This window comes from Alosa sapidissima, chromosome 15 (genome assembly GCF_018492685.1).
Source record: "Alosa sapidissima isolate fAloSap1 chromosome 15, fAloSap1.pri, whole genome shotgun sequence".
Taxonomy (NCBI): Eukaryota; Metazoa; Chordata; class Actinopteri; order Clupeiformes; family Clupeidae; genus Alosa; species Alosa sapidissima.
Window position 1 is genome coordinate 13,279,780 of NC_055971.1, and position 20,597 is coordinate 13,300,376.

Below are 20,597 nucleotides of genomic sequence, written 5' to 3' on the forward strand. Positions count from 1 at the left end.
TGCTCTTAATGTTGCTAGCGTATGACGAGAGGGCTGATTCACACCGGGTGCCAGTTCCAAACAGCATTACACTTACGTGGTAGTTAGTAGAGGGTCTTACGCGGTAGTGAGTAGGACTTTCTCCTACGGACTTTCCCCTAAAGATGCCAGCTGCAGCAGCAACATTTCCGGAAAGGTACTGGCTTGATGAAATTCATTCTGGACTCTTTCCGACCACATAAAGACCTCGGGATACTTCGGTTTGGCTTTAGGGACCCTCTACTCACTACCACGTAAGTGTAATGTTGTTTGAAACTGTAGAAGAGGTATAAAATAGCGTTTTGTAGCGGCAAAATGACATGCCCTGGTCACTTCCAGGCTAACGAGTTTTGACTAAAAACGGTAAAATCGAACTTTCTCAAAACACATCCGAATGACATGATTTTGATGTCAACTCAACGTATATACTCCCAATCATCCGTAAATTGATCTAAAGTGCATTTTACTCCGGATAATTCCTTTAATGGCAAGTTGCCTTCCCGTACCGGAGATCCCTGTATCCACTCGAAGGCAGAGGACAAAAGTGTGTAGAGCAAATCGTTTGCATTTCCGATTTCGTCATCCCCGTGAGAGTTTAACAGGTATGATAATTCCAAATCCCCAGGCGCGCCTGCAGGTGTACGTCCGTACGCACTGTGCGTACCATCAGGCTAGGCTACTCAACGAGAGAAAATTTCCCTTGTATGTGTGTGTGTAATGTGTATTCACACCAAATTGGCCCACCATACCTTCCCACTTATGCACAGTATCCCATTAGCTGCATGCCATCAGGCTATTTACAATTTTCTAATACGTGACTTAGTGAACACGTTATCAAAATTAACGCGCACGGTGCATACCATAGCATTAATTCCTGCAGGCGCCCCTGCAAATCCCCAAGTTATTTTCCCACAGGAAAAATATCAAGATACCGGATCTCCTTACATGGGCAAAGATGGTAGATTTTTTGTAGGCGAACTTCAAAGGTCTATGTGCACTATGTAAGCTACTGTGCCATGGAAACCACACAGGTGGTGAGAACAGGTGGTGATACCAATATTTCCAAATTTACTGACACGTCGCAGGGCGCAATGAGACAGAAATCAGTTGTGTCATTTGTAGCACTTTTACTTACTTCTAGCGGAACAGACAGACAGATGTTGACTTCAAATGAGACTTTGTTGTCTATGATTTTTAGAAGTTTCATGGAATTGATTCATGTGCTGCGAACTTCATCGTCTGTATGCTGGCCCACTGGTGTTTGCTTGTAGCATGGTGTAGAGTAGCGTGGCTTGTAGAGGGATGTTTTTTGCACTGGGATTAAATTAGCATTACTTCATCCAAGATGGTACTGCCACACTACTGTACATGTAACACAAATTATTGCTTAAACAGTTTACATTCCAAATGTTTTCAGTAAATAATTTTAATGTTAATATAATAATTATGTCATTAAAGTCACTTTGGCCAAAACCATCTGCTAAGAACCATAAACATAAACTAGTTTTTTTTTTTATATTATATAAAAATGTGCTGTAAATCAAAGGTGAGTGGGCTCCCATCTACACTGCCTCTGCTCTAGATTCCTTCTATAAAGAGATTTGTTTTTTGTTTGTGATTGTTTATTTTGCACAAGCCTGGTTCCTCTGAGTTGCGACAAGGCAGATAAGCACAAAGCGGTTTTCATAAAGTGTCTCGCTAAAAACAACAACAAAGAAGGAAAGATAAAAATGGAGCTTTAAAAAAACAAAATAGATAATGAAAGAAGTGCACATAAGGAATAACATTTTTTAAAAGTGTCAAAAAAGTGGTAGAAGACTTGACACAAAATCGCAGCCAGTGGGTGGTTGGGGTGGTAGGGTAGCAATGAGGGAGGGGGGAAGATATAGCCTCAATAATAGGACCCTCTACACATCTAGCACTTGGGCAAGCAGACAGGACACTTCCAGCAGTGATTTACTCACAACAAAAGCTCAAGCACCTTCTGCAAGAGTCAATGACGATGAGAAGAGCTGGCCCAAATGGAGGCTTTACACAACAAACATCGTCTATCCAAGTTAATGGCTCGGAAAAGCTGGATGTCTTTAAAAGGCAACGAAGGCAACGAAAGCACTGTCCTCTAGGGCCCTACACCACAAATCTCAACGCACCAGCAAGCCTCATCTTAACTCCGATCTTAGGGAGGGCATACCATAGAGTGGCATACAGAAGACTTCCATGTAAGAACACATAGGAAAGTACCTAATGGAAAATATGTAGGGAGCAACTGACATTTAGAGTGAAAGAACTGTTTTCAAGCTCTGTGCTATTTGGAACAGTCCATAGGGTACGTCAGTGAGATTTCTTTATGTGTCCCATCTATAATCACGTATTGTGTACACATTGAGTTTGCAAGGGTCAATTATAGAATTTTTAACTTATTACAGAAGAATGAAAGACTTCATTCAAACCATTTGATTGCTGCTAACCTGAGATTGAATGTAATGACTACATGTAAATGTAGTCATTCATCTTGTCCCAGTAAGGTAAAAGCATTAAGGCCATTGAGCTGAATGTCCTGCTTCAAAACTGTTCTCCTTCTCAATGCTTTGATTTCATACTCAACGTTCAGTACTAAGGCTAAAAGAATGTGTGCAGAACCTCTATGGCAGTCTTTTTTTCTACATATGCAAGCACAGTTTACTTCAGGTCACAAATGCAGCATATAAGGCACATTCTTTCATCTAATAGGCCTAGTTCAGTGACAATACTTGACAATACTGGCATGATTCCTGGTGACATTAGTGCAAAAATATATATAAAACAATCAAAATTCAAATATTTTTCTTGATATAAAGGCTGGAAAAAAACAACAAGATATAGCATGTATAATGAACCGCAGTCTCGTAGGCCTACTCATGGAAATTGCACCTGTTAGGCTATTTATTTACCGGTATTTATTTATTAGCTTGCCATTCTTTTTTTAGAGATCAAAGATCAGATCATAATTCAAACCCTGCTTAACCACCCTCCTTTGCAGAATCTGCCTGTGCCTGCATGAGTTATAGAGATTCACTTTGTTTCATAGTCTCTATAGGGTTGTAGTAAATGATTGCTGTTACTGGGTAATCATGCATATTTTTCAATTTCAAAGTTACCATAAAACTAGACTATAAAGCAAACATTAGATGTTACCGCAAGACTTTACTGGAGCCCTGTGTCACAAGATGGACATAACCATGCCACGGTCCAGTCATCCAATGATCCAATGTTTTACAGCAATGTTAGCACTACTGGAAAGTTGTACATTTTTTTTGTTTCAATTTACAGTTTATGAGGCGCACTGCTAATCTCTCACAGTATCAGACTGTTATGACTGGCGGTAGATAGTAAACGCTGACTGTCATAACTCTATAACGTTTATTATGGTAATGTCATTTCACAGGATTGAAATATGATGATAGTAATGCATTGTCATCAAGAGGAACTAGATATTACATGGACTTTGTATGCACTAAATGCTAAAAAATAACATTTCTGCACTTCTTCACTTCTGCACATTTCTGCATTTCTTCACTTCCGTGGGGTTGTACCTTAAACTGCCAAACAACAGAGTGACCTCTGAGACGCTATATAATAAGCTGCTTTGATGCCCTACCACAGTGCAATGGTGGCCGTGAATCCCATACTAGGAACTCAGCCTGTGATAATCTGTGTGTAGTAGCAGTCTTCTTCTTTGTAAGGTAAACAACAGTCAGGTAGAGAAAACAGACAGCCCAATTCCAGCGCTACAATTGTCAGAGAAAATATCAAGGTGATTGTGTTGTGGAAAATTTCGAGGCAGCACAGGCAGATGATTATGCAGCGTGAAGGCATTTTTTATTTGACTTGGAAGGAGAACTGTGTGAATAATTCAATGTTTGAGCTACAACTGGTGCTGGCAGAAAGGGATCTCTATGCAGGCAGAAATAGTTCACGACATCTTTATTTGTACTGTTTTTTATCCTATTCTTACTTTTCATGTGACTTTTTTATTTCTTCAAAGAATAAACACCCACCGAGGATCCATGAAATTAAGTACAAAATCTTATATCTAGAGCATCCATATATATTTTCACAATGTAAATAAAATCTAAATGATCTACATTTACCAAACCTGAGATTTCTTGTGAACTGAAATTATCAGTATTTAATTAGGGGCAAACCTTTCACAACCAAGTTCATGACAAAGACCTTGAAGCCAGGTAAAAAAACAAAAAAAAAAACTACTCTGCTTTCATGAATAATGCATTCTAAATTTCGGCAATTTGTAAGTACTCAAGGAGATGGTAAAATTGGGGTCAACTGTCTTAACATAAGAGGCTCTTGACATTTCAGTTCTATAAAACAGCCTCACATGATGCAAGCAAGTGTTGGAAGGCAAAATTATGTGACCCGAGGTAACCTAAGAACAAAGTTGTAGAGTGGCAAGATTTTGAAGTTGTAACCCCACTGTGAACCCAAACAAAGTTAACCCCCAGATTTGCTCATTTACTGCATTTCATTGGCTCTGTACCTGTACTCTGCTAAATAACAATAAAGTCGAATCAAATCTAATTATTTCAGTTCATTTTTTTTTTTTGTCTTTTCTCTTCAATCTGAAATTCAACGTGGCCATTTTCAAACTTCTGAAACCTGTTTGGTGGAAATATTCATAGGATATGCAAGCCAAAATCACCAACAGGCTTCTGAAGTGACCCTGGACACACACAATGGCAACATCGGCCAAAAATGTACTCGACTACAGATTTGACTGTTTAGAGAGAATTGCAATGACAACAAGACAACAAGTTGTCACCAACCGCAAAGGTCTGTCTAGTTCAAAACTGCAGACTGAAATGTTCATCTGCGAGTATGTCACTTGGTCCCCATAGAAACACAGTTTCCTTTTATCAAATACAGATGGCTGACCGTATTCACTTTTATTGAGATCATACCAACATGAGCGCAATGTCTTCTAAACAAAGAACGAGCAAATGCGTATGTCAGCATATGAAATGCAATTACATACATTAACTATGCCAAACATTATCGATCACGTTAAATTATGCTGGTGGGATTAAATTCAAAACTGAACAGATGACATGTAGCAGGTGGTTGCTTGAAGGTTAGATTATAGATGGTGTGATAACACTGGGCAAATGAGAGACCAGAAGTGTCCTTATAGATTGGAAAATGTGTGTCTTTCTGTGTTCAGCTCTTCATGGCTTTTGAGAAATTGTTTTATTTTGCCCTGCTCTTTTTGATTGTGAATGGCCTTGCCTATTACAAATGCTCCGATTCCGAGTCTGGTCACGTAGGCCGATCAAATGACAAGATGCTGCTTGAATCTGCTCAACTCACACAGCCACTGGCTTTGGGGCTACTCCTAATCTGTCATCCCGGTGCCAGCAATAAACACAGAAGTTCATTTCAGCAGTACATAAACTCTGTGCCCATATTCATGTGCCAATGATGAGCAGGAGACGGTAAAAAAATAACATGATATTAACCAAAGCCACTTCAAAATATGCTGTGTACTAATCTGTCAAGTAGGATAACCTTACATAAGGTCTTTTGGGGAAACGAAACGGAGCGATCACTGGGTGGATTTGTATAATTGGGTTAAAAATAATTACGACAAAACAGTTAATTTTATGCTGGTTAGATTTAATGGCAACCACTTTATGGCCACACATATTGTATCATAAAAATAATACGATGTGTAGCATGTGGGTACAAATACATTGCCTGGAATTACAAACAAGTCATTTTTATCTCTAGTTAAGGTGCTTTGCCAAGAAACAGAAACAGCCAGTTCTCTCGTAAGGACAGAAAGTTTTCATTTTGAACTTCAATGCAGTGACACCAGAGACAGAAAATCCCATTTTACGTTCAAGTTTCTCCATTATTGTACCTTTATGTATTGAGCAGTAAAGATACATCACTGCCTTTGCCATGCCTCTCTAAGCCTCAGTGGCACTCCTGACGGTGCTCTACCTTATCTTGCCTCAAAAAGCCCATTTCAGATTAAAAGGCTGTTCCTTCAGTAGCCAAGAGCTGTTGTCTCTAATACTGACTAAGGTTTAGGTGTTATGATTTAGATGTGTGTATGTGGGGGGGGGGGGCTGTATTGAAACAACAACAACAACAACAACAACAATGTTCACTACTGTTGTAACATAATGATAACAATACTATTATACTGATAACAATATCAGAAAAGACAATGCTTTTCAAGAGGTCCATAATCATATTGAATCCGAAAAGAAAGAAAGAGAAACATCATCCTTAGTTTATGGAAAAAGGGCTGGTAGTTGAGTTGTTTCAGGGAAAGTTTGCAGTAGGGGACATGCCACTTCTGGTTATGCCTTTGACTGGGTGTGGAAAAAGGGAGCCAAGGAAGACTGCTATCCACACAGGGCATGACGGGACAGGAGACGCAGCCCAGCTGGAGGGACAGGTCAGTGACCTCATCCAGTCATTCCACCTCCATGCCTTCCACCTCAAAGCAAGCTGATGCTGAGGCCACGACACCCGGCCCCCTCACCCCACCTCCCCCTCAATTCCCATTGGATATCGACATACATCACTGACTATACAGTAAGTTGTGAGCTCATTATTATTCAATGCAGGGGAAACCAACATCATCTGATTTGACTGTTCAGCAAAAGAATGGGCCCTCAGGATATTCCATGGAACTATTTAATTTGGAAATATAGTTTTTCTTTTTCTGGTAAATATTCCAGTGGAGTATGTTTACATTCAATCAAACAGAATTAGCACAGTATGCATTATAATATCTGACATGTTATTTTAATGTTTGATATGCAATGATGTAAATCTGCATAGTTTTATAGAAAGCTTTAGTAGAGACAGCCATGACAATTCCTTCTCTGCACATCCAGAAAAAGCTTTGAACAGGATGATTTTCTCACAACTTTACTACAGTTGTTTTTAATCAAGTGGACAATGCATTATGCAGGAAAACACTAAACACAAGGATGTATAAATATAATGGTTGTGGCTTTGCATTTTAAGAGACAGATTAGGAATGCCGTTTAGAAAAGAAAGACAGCCCTAGAAACATGAAGCAAGCAAAATGTGAAAAAAAATATAACACACATGCATATTCAACTGCAGCAATAATCACTTTGAGCTGCTCAGAGCAGGACAAAACAAAGACTATCCCACCAAATCCTTAGATGAGATCTCCTAAGATATGCAAAACATACCATGTGCTTCTCAGAATACTATTTCTAGTAGCATGACATTGTGGTGTGTGAGAATGTGAATGTGAACTTTATGTTGGAATACATTTGAATTCTAATGCTCAATATTCAGGTTACACTTTTTTTCATTGTCAGAAGAGTGATGAAAAACTGTTGCCAACGTGAAGTTAGGCTATCTGAAATAATCAAAACAATCTCCCATGGTGTATTAAATATGACGCTCGAGATGGCAAAGTGAGATATTTAAACAGGTTAAAGAGTACATCGATAACAAATGTGTAAAAATTCTGTGTAGCATATTCTGCATACCTGTTTGTATGCATGCTGTACTTTGTTTTCTCATTAACGACACTAATCCCAAAGCCTGTTTTCTGCAACATGAGTGGCGCATTATTGAGATTAATGCAGCCGTCAATTACAAACTCCATCAGCACAAGCAAAGGCGGGTAAAAACATGTCTCACTTTGTACTTAGACACATCAACCCCTCCTGTCAACTGAAAAAAATACTTTTATAGGTGTTGTCATTGTCACCTGGCACCTGCGATTCACAGGAATCCTTACGAATTCCAATTCAGTTCCTCATCCTGATTATTTCAAAGCAAATTTTACTTTCATGTCAAAGCTTTCAAGTCAAAATTCTATACACATCCACGTCTTATCACGATGACTAATTTCTCCTTTGGAGTAGAATACTAAGGGAGCTTGGAAGAGTTTTTAAGAGCTTTATAATAACACATAACTCTGGCCTTGCATCTTACAAAAGCCAACGCCCCCCTTTTCCCACCTGAAATGAGGCCATGGGATGAGCACCTCGATCAGTCATACTGCAGAGGACTGGTGCCAAGCCCCGGCCACTCACCCCTGTTCTCAGAGGACAAAGCAGAGCTCAACACTTGAGCCAAACCATTAACATTGAGGTCTGGAAAGTGTCCTCTGCTTGAGGATCTCTGGCACTGGTCTGCGGTCTAATGATTTTTTTTTTTTAAAAGTAAGGGTCTCCGATAGCTCTTATGCTTGATTTCGGAAATGCAGTGACACACGCCCGCGGCCGGCCTCGGCCATCAATCACCAACGCATTAATAATGAAAGCCTTCCTATGAGCTGATGTTTCAGTGACAAATATTGATGAGCTGCACAACTTGGCGTCCAGTGCTGGCCGTCAGCAGAACCACAGGTTTGTTGCAACTCACTGTGGAGACACAAACCCAGGGGGGGGGGGGTGGGGGGGGATTCTAGGATGAGGCAGAGAGGGAGAGAGGGAGGGATTGAGGGGTGTGGTTGAGACAGAGAGAAGAGATGAAGGACAAATGGAGGAAGCCTTCAGTGGCAGGCTCATCTCCATCTAAACATAAACAGAATTATTAATGCCTGTGAGACTTTAAGTCGCTCGTGCTGGGCTAATTATAGGGTTTTAGTGTGAAATGTGGACGAATAACTATGCCTTTTTTGGAACATTTGCAATTTAATACTCATAGCCAGAGACTCAATGCAATTTAATAATCATAAGCACGTAGACAAAGCGGGCTGTTTGGTTTGGATGCTACATTACATGCATGAGTTATAATGTTGGTTAATGATGATTGAATAATTAAAAAAAAATACTGACCCATATTCTCATCATGGTCATTTATACACAGACTTTACTGGTAATCCAAGCTAATGACTCCAAGTATTGTAAGGATCTCTCAAATGTAAGTGCATTAATATCATTAAGTCTGTTTGACCCAAAATGGCCACTGTAGTGCACATAGAGATGCCCAGGCTTGTCTCTCTGCATGAGTCCTCTGTAATTAATCGAGCCAGACCTTTGGCATCCTAAAGGAATGAGGCTCACACAGACACACACACACACACACACTCACTCACACACACACACACACTCACACACACACACACACACACACACACACACACACACACACACACACACACACACACATAAAAGGCCATCTCCTTCCTCCTCCCCTTAAAAAAACTGCTGCCTGTCCATTTGGGTGTGTGAGTGCCGAGGGCGGAGGAGAGCTGGCACTGGGCAGGATGAGGAGTGACATGCCAAGATTGGTGGCACCCTCCTGGGCGTCCGTGACAGATGGCAGCCCATCGCACCCGGGCACTTTCGCACCTAGTGACAGAGCCACTCTGCGGTGACACAGACGCAATCCATACAACACCCTTGGGGGACCAGCTCCTCTGCATATGAGGGGGATTGGGGCGGTGGTTAATACCCACGATGACATTATTAAGGATAAAAATACTTTGGGTGTTTGACCTTCCAGCCACCCCCCGCGTGGCTGCTATGACGAGAACACTGTGTAGTACAAAATTAAACACTTGTTATGTAAATTATAATAGAGTGGCAAAGTTATGCATGACTTGTGGCATTAGCCCTTGGGGGAGTAGCTGCTCGGGGGATATGGTTTTGTAGCCTGGTGGTGGTGGTGGTGGTGGTGATGGTTGGGGCGCGGTTCAGCTTGCCGTAAAGCCACTAATTACCCTTGCTCTGTTTTAAACAGATTAGCTAAATGACGGATAAATGATGTGTGGATGTCGCATGATGTGCAAGAAGCCAAGCGTCGGTCTAAAGAGTCTTCCTGCATAGGACAAACAAAAACGGAGAGTGTCTTACTCATCCAGTCTTCAGTGATGCTTTGTCTGTGTGCACGTGTGTGTGTGTGTGTGTGTGTGTGTGTGTGTGTGTGTGTGTGTGTCAGAGGATATCTCTTTCTCTCTGACCGGCCAATACGACAGCTTGTCCCATATGGATATGACACCGACCGTGCCCATCTGATGCTCCTTGGCTGCCAAACCAGGCCCAAGAAAGCCGGTGCAATGACCACCAGCATAATGAGCTGTTGCACAGTCCTACATGTGCTTTCTTGGCCACGCTTTCCACAAAGTGTCCATAATACTGGCAAACCGTAGCTAACCCTTAATTATTAACCAGCATGTACCCTAACAATATACCTCCATATTTACATGAGAACATGTTGCCAGAAGTGCACTTGCGACAACATGTATTCACATAAAAAAAGAACATGATCAATTAGACATTAGCCATGTAGAAAGAACCCTAAGGGAACCCACCATAAAGTGCAGCTTTTTTCCCTCTCTGCCAGCCCACCACCTCGTACCTAGCAGTGTTCCGAAACAGACACAGCAGAGGGCAAAGCCTGAGCCATTTCTCTCTACGCCAATTTCGGCGTGAATGGCATCCATGACAGGCATGAAAACACCCCGCGGATCACACTGCCTCATCGGCAGATTGCGTCCTTCCAAAGCCTCCCCGCTGACAGCGCTCTGCCAAGAGCCACTCTCTCGCTCTCCATTCCTCTCTTTCTCCCTCTCTTTCTCTCTCTCTTCCTCCCTCTCTCCTAGGCTGGATGTCAGGGGATATGGGCATGCCTGTGAAGTTCATGACCAGCTGTATCAGCAACTTCCGCTAAGCATTAACGTGGTATTAATGTCATCCGGGCATTATTAACTCATATACAATATCATATGGATTGCATATTCAATGATCCTTACTGAAATTATGGATATAAGGAATAACTCGATCTCTCACTAAGATCACAGCTCTCAACGAATCAATAATGTGTAATCTTTACTTTCAATAAAACACTAAAGACAGTCATTTCAACACTATATGTTACCAGTAATAGTGACAGCAGTACTAAATGCAGGCAGAAAACCATTAAAGAGAAATATGCCTAGAACCTACCAAATAGCCCCCTTTACGAGCAATCAACCTCGCTTCTTCTCCAAGTCCAGTGAACATGCATGTGAGGTTTAGAACGGCTCTGTTGTGCTTACAGTATAATTGCACAACACTTAATTTTGGCTTAGGAACGGAGAGGTGATGAGGGCTCATTTAAAAACGAATGCTCTGGTGAAGGTTCGGGCATTAGCGCTGTCATTGTGTGGTCCATTTCCTCGTGAATGAGCCATGCGGTTGTTAATCTGCTTCTGGCTGAAACCTTCCCCTCCTCTTCCTCATCCTCCTCCTCAATCTCTTCAGCTTTGATTTTTGTTTCAATTTGGGCGGAAATATTAGTGTAATGAAGAATCAGTTCAAATGGTCACTGCAGTGGTCAACTGGCTTTTGCAAAGTTTGTTTTTTTGGAGGAGGGGCATGGGGGGTAGAATGGATCCTCCTATTACTAAATATAGCAAGAGTATGGATATCATTACTGTTCAAATGGTTTCTTTATGTGACCTCTCCACATCTAAAGGAGATGGGTTTTCTTTTTGCTAATGAGAGCAGTCAACTTCAAAATCCAAACCTCACACTGACGACACCAAGTCTTATTAAGGGTGACTCCGCGTCTGACTTGACTGAACTAACTTATCATATAATACAGCTGGTGGGTCTGCAAAAGAGCCGCCAACGGAGATGTAATTAAAACCGCCAGAGAACTGTCCAGCAGAATCAACCAACACAGTGGATTAAAAGCACTTTTCCATGCGCCACTTGCAAAGCTGACGCAACAGACACAACTCCCTGTTAGAGGGATTTATCTGTTATTATCTCTTTTTATCCCAGGAAAAAAAGACAACAATTCTGCCCATCAGCAAGCAGATTACTACAGGCCTTGATACAAGGCATCATCATCTAATCACTGGTATTAATAAATGGCTCTAAATAAGAGAACAAAAGCACAGCAGTATCATATAGGCAGCATATGATGTTTCCTGAGTCATAAAAAAAATACAAAAATCACCCACTGCTTAGACCCCCCGCTGCTGTTCCACACGTCATGCTTTTTGTACTGCAGTGTAATAAAAGATATCAAATCTGCTTCGTTCTGCAATCTCACAGTCTTACAGTCCTCCTGTCGGACGCCATGGACATCCAACAGCACAGAATTAAAGAAAATGAAAAGTTCAACATGGCTGCAGGAAAATCTCGCAGAAGGTCAGGGCTGCCAGTCAGAACGAGCCGTCCGGTACACGATGAACACATGAAAATGGGCCTTTTCCTCAGAAACTGGACAGGCGTTGAATGTTGTTAGTGATGGGTATCGCAGAACTATGCCCTGTCTGACCTTAAACTGTAGGCTCACCAAGGACAGTAAGCTGAACATCTGTGCTATGTGGAATAAAATGAACTGTGTCACGGCTACAGAAAAATACTTGTGTCTAAGGTTTAGACATTTAGAGCCAAAGAATATAAGAATTATTTTGAACTTTTGCCACCACTGTAGCCCAGTGAAATAAAAGTCCCATATGAATTTTTAAAGAGCTTATGTCTGGGTAGAGTCAGTGTGGGGAAAAAGCCATAACGTAACGTTGTCTGAAGCAGCATAAGGGCCTAGGGTGAAGCTTGAGTGCCCTTCATGAGAGACTATAAACAACCAGGCAGAGAAACAGAAGCACCTGTGGCACTGACATTTGTCTGTTTTAACCTCCTCTGGTTATATTTAGAAACTATTTACTTAGTTTACACATCTCATTTGTGCAGGTAAAAGCACCCGTGTAAGTGGAGGGGGTGGGGGTTTCTGCATAACAAGAATAAAAGCCCCTCTCCCTGATGTCCCTGAACCGATGCTACTATTAAAAACTTAAAAAATAATTATCTCTCTATCTGTATTTTAATTGTACACAAATCTGGTAAATATGTATTATGCATTGTGAACCCAGTTACATAAAACAAATGTTCATCATTAAATGTGTGTTCTAATATGTCCAAAATGTGCTATCATACACTAAGAAGGTTTGGTATATAACCCAAGTATAAGCCAAGCATCTGAGGACATTCCAATGTATTAGTCAGTAGTATTCCACTTCCACTTTTATCTGAATACAGTGAAATGCAAGTGCGCACGGAATGCAACCATAACATATGGAAAATAAAACATGAACGGGGCTTTGGGGTGGTGGTGTTTGAGCATTCATCCAAGATGATGGGGGGGATTTGGTTTGCCTGCCAGGGCACAGGGTTACTGTACCGCGGCCCAACAGCTGTTATGGAGCAGAGCGTTTAACCCCACACTCTGGACCGCCAGAGGGCTAGTGACCCTTTTACTGCGGCCCCAAGAGCAGACAGGGGCCACAACCCACCCACACCAGGTCCAAATCTGACCCCCGATCTGAACCGGATCCTCACCCTGATCTGACCCACGAGTCTGCCAATGTCTGGATGGAATGCCCCTTCGGCATGTCAAAACAACTCAGGCTCCACATGTTTGGTGTTTGGGGGGGGGGGGGGGGGTGGTGGTCGGCAGCAGCAGTTGTGCAGAGGGAGGGGGGTTGGTTTTGGTTGACATGCAGTTCCTGGTATTACTCACCCGCTAGCATAATACGGTGTGAGCACTGAGGCTGACCCTGCATTTGAATGTGCAGGTGCAAAGCCTCCCTTCAACCACTGCCCCCCTCCCACCCCCCACCAGCCCCCAAGTTACCTCTGACAGTTTTGACAGGCTCTGACATCCTCTGTCACATTAGTGGTGGGCAGGTTATGTCACCACCGGTTTTCCTTCCCCGGTGGGTATTTTGGGCTGCCGGTGGTGGTGCCTTTGTTTTCTCCTTCATATTAGTCAGCTGCCTTTAGGCACGAAGGCACAGTGGAGCGTCCTGTTATCTGGCCAGCCCTCGAAGCTCTCCACAAGCTGGCACGCGTACGGTCAAACGGAATCAAATCATCAAGTTGATAAGCTAAATTACAGCTCTGCTTCATTTGGCTGCAAACCCTCTCTACTTGACCTGCTGCAAAAAGGGTGGAGGTCTTTTAATGTGCAAAGGGGTTTGTCCACACATTGTTAGCGTGGCCCCTCACGCTGCAACAACTCATCAATGAATTTGAATTAAGTCAAGCACATGCCAACTATGAAGATAGGACAAGCCTTTGAACAAAACACAGAACGGCTGTATTATACATGACAGGTACATGATAACTAAAGTTGGGCCAAGCATATTTATGGGCCTACAAGCCGTTTACCAGGGAGCTAGTGGGCTTTTAATACAAGCTAGAGGAAATGAATGATTCAGCTAAGTAGAACTTATTTGCATTCTGGGCATGGTATTGTCCACACATCTAGAACAATAACGGTATTCCTTTATCATAATTGTGTTTTCTACTGCTGGACTGTGAACGCCAGTGTAATCATTTGTAATTGCCAGTTAGAGGCGTTTTTCTTATAGGAAATGTGTCAAGGGTAGAACGTGAGAGAAGAGCACACCTGATTTTTACTCAGAGAGGCGAACTGTATTCATTGAAGGTTTTTTTTTTTACAACCTTTTCAAATTTTATAAGCTTTCTACCCAACCCCTTCTGTGTGCTACCACAGTATTGAATGCTAAGCTGTTGCTTATGCAAGCTCCAATGTTGTCTTTCTAGACTGAGTAATATATTCTCCCCACAACCCAGACAAAATCTGTGGGAGTAAGTCTATTGATCATAAACTGCCATCCTCTGCAGCAACAAATACTTTTTTCTATAGCTTTTTTATGAAAAGATTTCAAATAGTAGAGTTAGAGCTGTAAAGCACACTTTTGCCCATATAAAACATTCATAACCTGTCGCAAAATCTGTGGAAAACATGAAAAAAAACGTTTTCCTCTCTGCTCCCCACACCTGTGCCCGGCCAAGGTTACTACGCTACCGCCACCCACACCATAGTAACAGTCTCTATGTACCGTGTGAAATGTGTGCTAACATGTGTCACCGCCAAATTAATGACTACATTTGGAACACGATCAGTGTTGTCCCCCCGGTTATAAAGTCTACATTAGGATCCACCTCATGGAGAAGCCTAGGAGAGACCTGAGGACACACAGAGTAGCGTGCCAGAATGGGTGAGCATAGAACAGAGAACGGGCCATAAAACCAAAGAACCTTGCGGATAATGAGATCACGTGAGACCTCCGCACCGTTAGACCGCCACCGATGAATGAGCCATTGTGATTTGAGTGTCCCATTGTACGTTCCCCTTGGCAGTGTCTTCCCAGTGCATCAATCACGTTCTGACAGTGGTAATTAATCTTAATAGAAATAAGTCACATTAAGTGTTGCTGTTGTCTTTATAATGTCCATTCACTGGGTATGTATCGAGCCACTTCTACATGTGGATTTCCTATATAAGATGTTTAATGAGAGGAGATAGGATAGGAAACGTATCTCATGCATGTGCCTTCCTGTAATTTGAGACATTTCTGAAATCAGAGCTGAGGGAGAATGGTAATAGCTTTGAAAGCTCATCTTATGGTGTCTTGTAATGCTAGCTCTGTCTCCAAAAGCGACCAAATGAATCACTCCGGGCCTAAAGTGGGTCATAAGAACACAGCACTCCGAGGACTCTAACTACAAAGCCCAAAAGGAAAATAATAAATAAATATCAACTGCCAGAAAAACCCAAATTTCATTAAGCAGGTGTGGCGTAAACAAATCTGAGCCTTAAGTAGAGAACAAAAGCATCTGAGATCATTCCTCATATTTGGGGAGATAACAGTGAAAGCTGAAGAACTAGTAATAGCCAGTAGGAGTCATAATAATAGCAGTGTTAGAGGCAGCTGTAGCAGCAGTGCTATAAATCACTCATTTTAATTAGTGAAGGTGACACAGAGAATTTAATAAAAAAAAAAGCCTAAAACTGAGCTGGTGGGTGTGATCAGTTAGTGCGCACAACTAGCTCTACTATTGGCAGAATCCAACAGCCTGTATTTTATCTTGCTCTCCGGGTCAATTATTTCTGTCTGTTCTGCAAGACCATATTGATCTCAGACCTATGGGGAGGCAGAATAACTTAAACGGATGCACTGCCACATACCATGTCACCTGTATTCACCAGGGAAGTGGCCACCGCGATTCTATACCCTTAAGTGAAAGTGAGTGCGATGAAATCCCATCTCATCGTCAATCCCATCCCAATCCCCAATCCCAACTCAGCCAGGACATTTCTGCCATGTTGCACTGGTAACACATTTCGTAACACTGGTGCAACTCCCATGAAAACAGTAGAAGAGTCCTCCATCCTGAGCCTAATCTGATATGTGTGTTTGCAGGGGTTGGGGGCCGCCACTGACGATTTGGACGATTCGGGCAGTCTATAATCAGCCCCATGGCGGTGACATCTATGGCTGTGCAGAGCTCATCTAGCTGTCTCAAATGTCTCCAGCCTCTCAGCAGCGCAGCACTCAGCACACCCCTCACACTCCCTTGTGCACACACTCTTTCTCCTCTCTCTCTCTCACACACACAATATCTCTCTGTCTCTCTCTCCCTCTCACACACACACTCTCTCTCTCACACACACACACACACTCTCTCTCTCTCTCACACACACACACACTCTCTCTCTCTCTCTCTCTCCCTCTCTCTCTTTCACACACACACACACACACACACACACACACACACACACACACACACACACACACACACACACACACACAAACATCAGAACCAGAGCAGTAGCACTGTCACAGCCCTCCAGAGCCCACATAAAAAACAGGCCTAGTTATCAAAGTAGCATGCAGGCCACTAATGAGAATCACTGGATTCCATATGACAGTACTATAGTAACTCTCTATGCTGCCTGTATGACCAGTCAAGTAATTGTTTCATTCATCACGTCAAAATTAGTATGTGGTCCACATCTACATATTCCAAATAAGCAGAAACACCTGCTGTGGGTGGCTGGATCACTCACTGAAAGTGTGTTATGCATGGAACAGTCCACATGGCCCAAAACAACAGTCTCTGGAGACCATGTGTGTGTGTGTGTGTGTGTGTGTGTGTGTGCTTGTGTGCGTGCATGCGTGCGTGCGTGTGTGTGTGTGTGTGTGTGTGTGTGTGTGTGTGTGTGTGTGTGGAAGTGTGTGTGTGTGTGTGAGTGAGTGAGTGGGTGAGTGAATGAGGGGGTGGAGGTATAGAGTGTCAGTGTCACATCTGTCACAGCTGCCAGGTTTCACCTACAGTCATTGGTCATTGTAGAGATTTTAGCATGGCAGCATGTTTTAGATTTGTTTTGAACTTGAAGATTTTTTGTTCTATATATTGAACATGACCAAGGCTACATTATGTTCTGCTGAAATTGCAGAGAGAGGTGTCATTATTGAGGGATGTCGCTCGGCAAAGTAAAGCAAACACGAATTCATTATCTTTTAATAGAAATCCGAGAATAAAAACAGAGCGTGTTGCCTCCAGGTGTTGTTTTGCTTAAGGCTACGTCCTTCAAATGCTATATAAAAACCGCATTTCAAGACATTATCGGTGAGCTCTCCATATAGGCCACTTCTGAGCGTGATATCTGAGCTCTGACTCGTCCAGTAGAAATAATCGGCCCCTTACGCTCTGTTATACAAAGCTTCCAAAGGTACAAGGCTTACAGTAACATAACTAGTTAGCAACCAACTAATTATATGACTCTGTGTAATCTACCAGTGTCCCCCAGTGGCCGGTGTGGCTGCCAGCACTAAAACGACTTGTGCAGCCGTTAACTTGCTGGAACGGGCGCCGCGTTGCCGCAGACACGCCCGTGGAGGCAGAGTAGCAGGATTTGGGCTACAGCCGCCTGTCTGTCCAATGCCAAGCACCATGGACAGCTCCTGCCCTACTCATGATGTAAGAACTACAGTATGGGGCATGTCGAGGGCATCTTGCGAGCATGCAGATGCCGTTGTAGGGCTGCTGAATAGATTATGAGAGAAAAGCCTCCAAAAATAGCCGATTGCGTCTGGCGCCCTGCGTTTTCAATCTGCCTATTATTTGTGGTGAATATTGACATATGCCGAACACTATGCCACTGAATATCATGGCTGCGGTCAGTTGTATGATATCTAAGGCCAAATTCACATCACTGTGTATATATATATAAAACTTCGTGAGATGCAATGGTCATAAACATCGAACACATACTATGCCAGTGTAGTAGCCTACTGCCTAAGGTCAGATTGAATGCGTGCGGGGACAACAATGTTCGAGACGTCAAAAAAGTGTGTAATAACCTTTAAACTACAGACCGATCAAGTTGCCTACCCTATTAATAAGTGCAGTTCAGCCTCATGCAATTAATAAACATCGCGCGGCTTAGTGTTTTCTTAAAAGAGCTTGTCAGAATTAAAAGAGCTTGTCAGAATTGCGCAAGGCTTTGCCTAACAGAGTCAAAGATGAAGTATTGGGAGATAATCTGTGCTTGCCTATGCGGCAAACATCTCCTGGCAAGCACTAACCTATGGGTAGACTCCAAGAAACTAACTGAATGTATTTCCACTCAAATATACCGATTACATCTTTTTAGCAGTAACGCTTCAACGTCACAAGGTATGTATTTTAACCTACTGTTACATAAGACATTAAAATAAATGCAGTAACGGTCAGTAGCTGTAAAGACGTGTATTACCTTTACCCAGTAGCATTAATCTGATTGCCAAGTTGAGGGGCAGTCGGCTCTCCACAAAGGCGCCCAAATTCTCCCTGTCCCAAATTATAGTCTTTGGTTACAGTACTCACAATCCACCAGATATTGGCCCAAGTCAGAGTGAAACACTAAAACCTCCGTTGGTTTACAGAGATAGCATGTAGACTGGTTGAAGGAATGAATCCCTCAAATTCATCTTCCAACGTTACTTTTAAAAATCCAATCGGGTTGATCTGAGAGACAGGACTGCCGCTTTTAACAGCCTTTACCTTCCCCTTCGGTTGCGACGTTCACTGCGCCGTAATCCAAATTCAATCCTTGGGAGAATGAACCCGATGTGAAGGAAATCCAAATTGTTTTCAAAAAGGTGAGTGGTTAGGGCTGGTCCATAACACAAAACGAGGCCATATGAATCCACATGTCGAGAAAACATTACAGTGAGTCAGATGCGTATTTCTTACAGCGTCGTGCAGTCTGCGTCTGTACAGTTTTAGCGACCAATCCCATCTGAGGGACGCATCACTCCAATATCCTCTCAAAGCCACGACTGAGATGAAAAAGACGGAGAAGCCAAGGTATTGCAGACATACACGCGTTGTTCAGTTGCTGGAGAAAAACAACGTGAAATCGCTTTGTGCTTTGACAGAAATAAACCACTTAATCGCGCCCAACCGTAGGCAGAATAAGATGTTCATCTCGAATGTTTTCCAAGGTTGCCAGTGTTGTTGGGAATTAAGCGAAGGAATCCCACCTACGCATGCTTGATGCTTGTGCTTTCTCCAACAGCATCACGCTTTAGTCCGGGACGAATAGGGGTCTGTCTGTAAAGAACTTGAATGTGTTACTCGAAGAAAATATCCGGTGGGATGCAAAGACGTAGTATTCTGATTTTAAACTATGCGATACTACGGCCCAGGACTGTCCTGCACCTGTGCGGCATTAGAATCACGACTGGCTAAAACACATTATGTCTCTGCATATTGGTAACGGTTACGGGTTAGAACAAAAATGACAGGTCTTAAATCTTCTTTAGCCCGTGGGGAGTTGTAAAGGAGAACATAATTGCCGCAATCTCATATTACTGGGGGTTTATGCGATGTTCAGATTTCGCCATTTTCATTCTGACCCGTTATAAAGTCAGAATTAATGAAATTCTGTGTGCTTCTGCGTTTGGAAAGGCACCTGTACACTTACGCGACAATAGCCTAAGTAGGCTACATGGCTTGTAAAAACCTATGTGAATTCCACAGGACCTTTTATGTAAACATATGCGTGGCTTTACACAGATACTTAAATGTTAAACATTATAAAAACATACAGTTAGAGGAGACTCCTTGCTCGCCATTTTATTACACACTTATAACGTGCACTGCTTGTTACCGTGAGACAGACGTTGGCCACTGTTTATGGTGGCCCCGAGTGGTTGAGAATGTTGGATTGAAAGGATTACAGTGACACCTACATGCACACTCAACACTGCAAATACCTACTCATATTGTCATTCCTCTTGCATCGACAGGGGATTACTGCGAGGACGAGTAAATCAGCCAGGTAATATAAGGCTATGTTAAAATAAATTATATTCTGTCAAAGTCATGATAATTCACAACTGGCCATTTCCGAGGATTAAAGGAACTACTCAGTAATAACCAATTGAAACCTACGTGATGGTCAATAACGTTTTTAGATGATGCATCATTGAATCTTATTTGTCATGTGTAGCCTACATGTAAAATAAAACATTAAATATATGAACCAAATAGACCCATGTTTTAAACAATGCTTAGTGATGACTACAATGAAATTGATACAGCACAAAAATAGGCAATGAAACTTACTGCAAGGCTCAAAAACTATCACACAGAAAATGTCCCCATAATTTAAAGATTGGCTTTATAAACCTTTGTAGCTGGATGCAGTGTTGCTGTGGGATACCCCCATTTCTTATTCTCCAGTGTGCTTACTTTTTGTGTGCTAAACTCAGCCTTTCCATT

General features: G+C 42.4%; 1 protein-coding gene across 1 annotated transcript in view; it reads right to left on the reverse strand.

Moving 5' to 3' along the window:
* lrfn1 (leucine rich repeat and fibronectin type III domain containing 1) overlaps positions 1 to 19,401 on the reverse strand; it is a 119,598-nt gene extending 100,197 nt beyond the window's left edge. Inside the window, exon 1 of the mRNA XM_042064519.1 lies at positions 18,586 to 19,401. The gene's annotated coding sequence lies outside the window, so the exon portion shown is untranslated. The remainder of the gene's footprint in view (positions 1 to 18,585) is intronic.
* Positions 19,402 to 20,597: the final 1,196 nt, after the last annotated feature.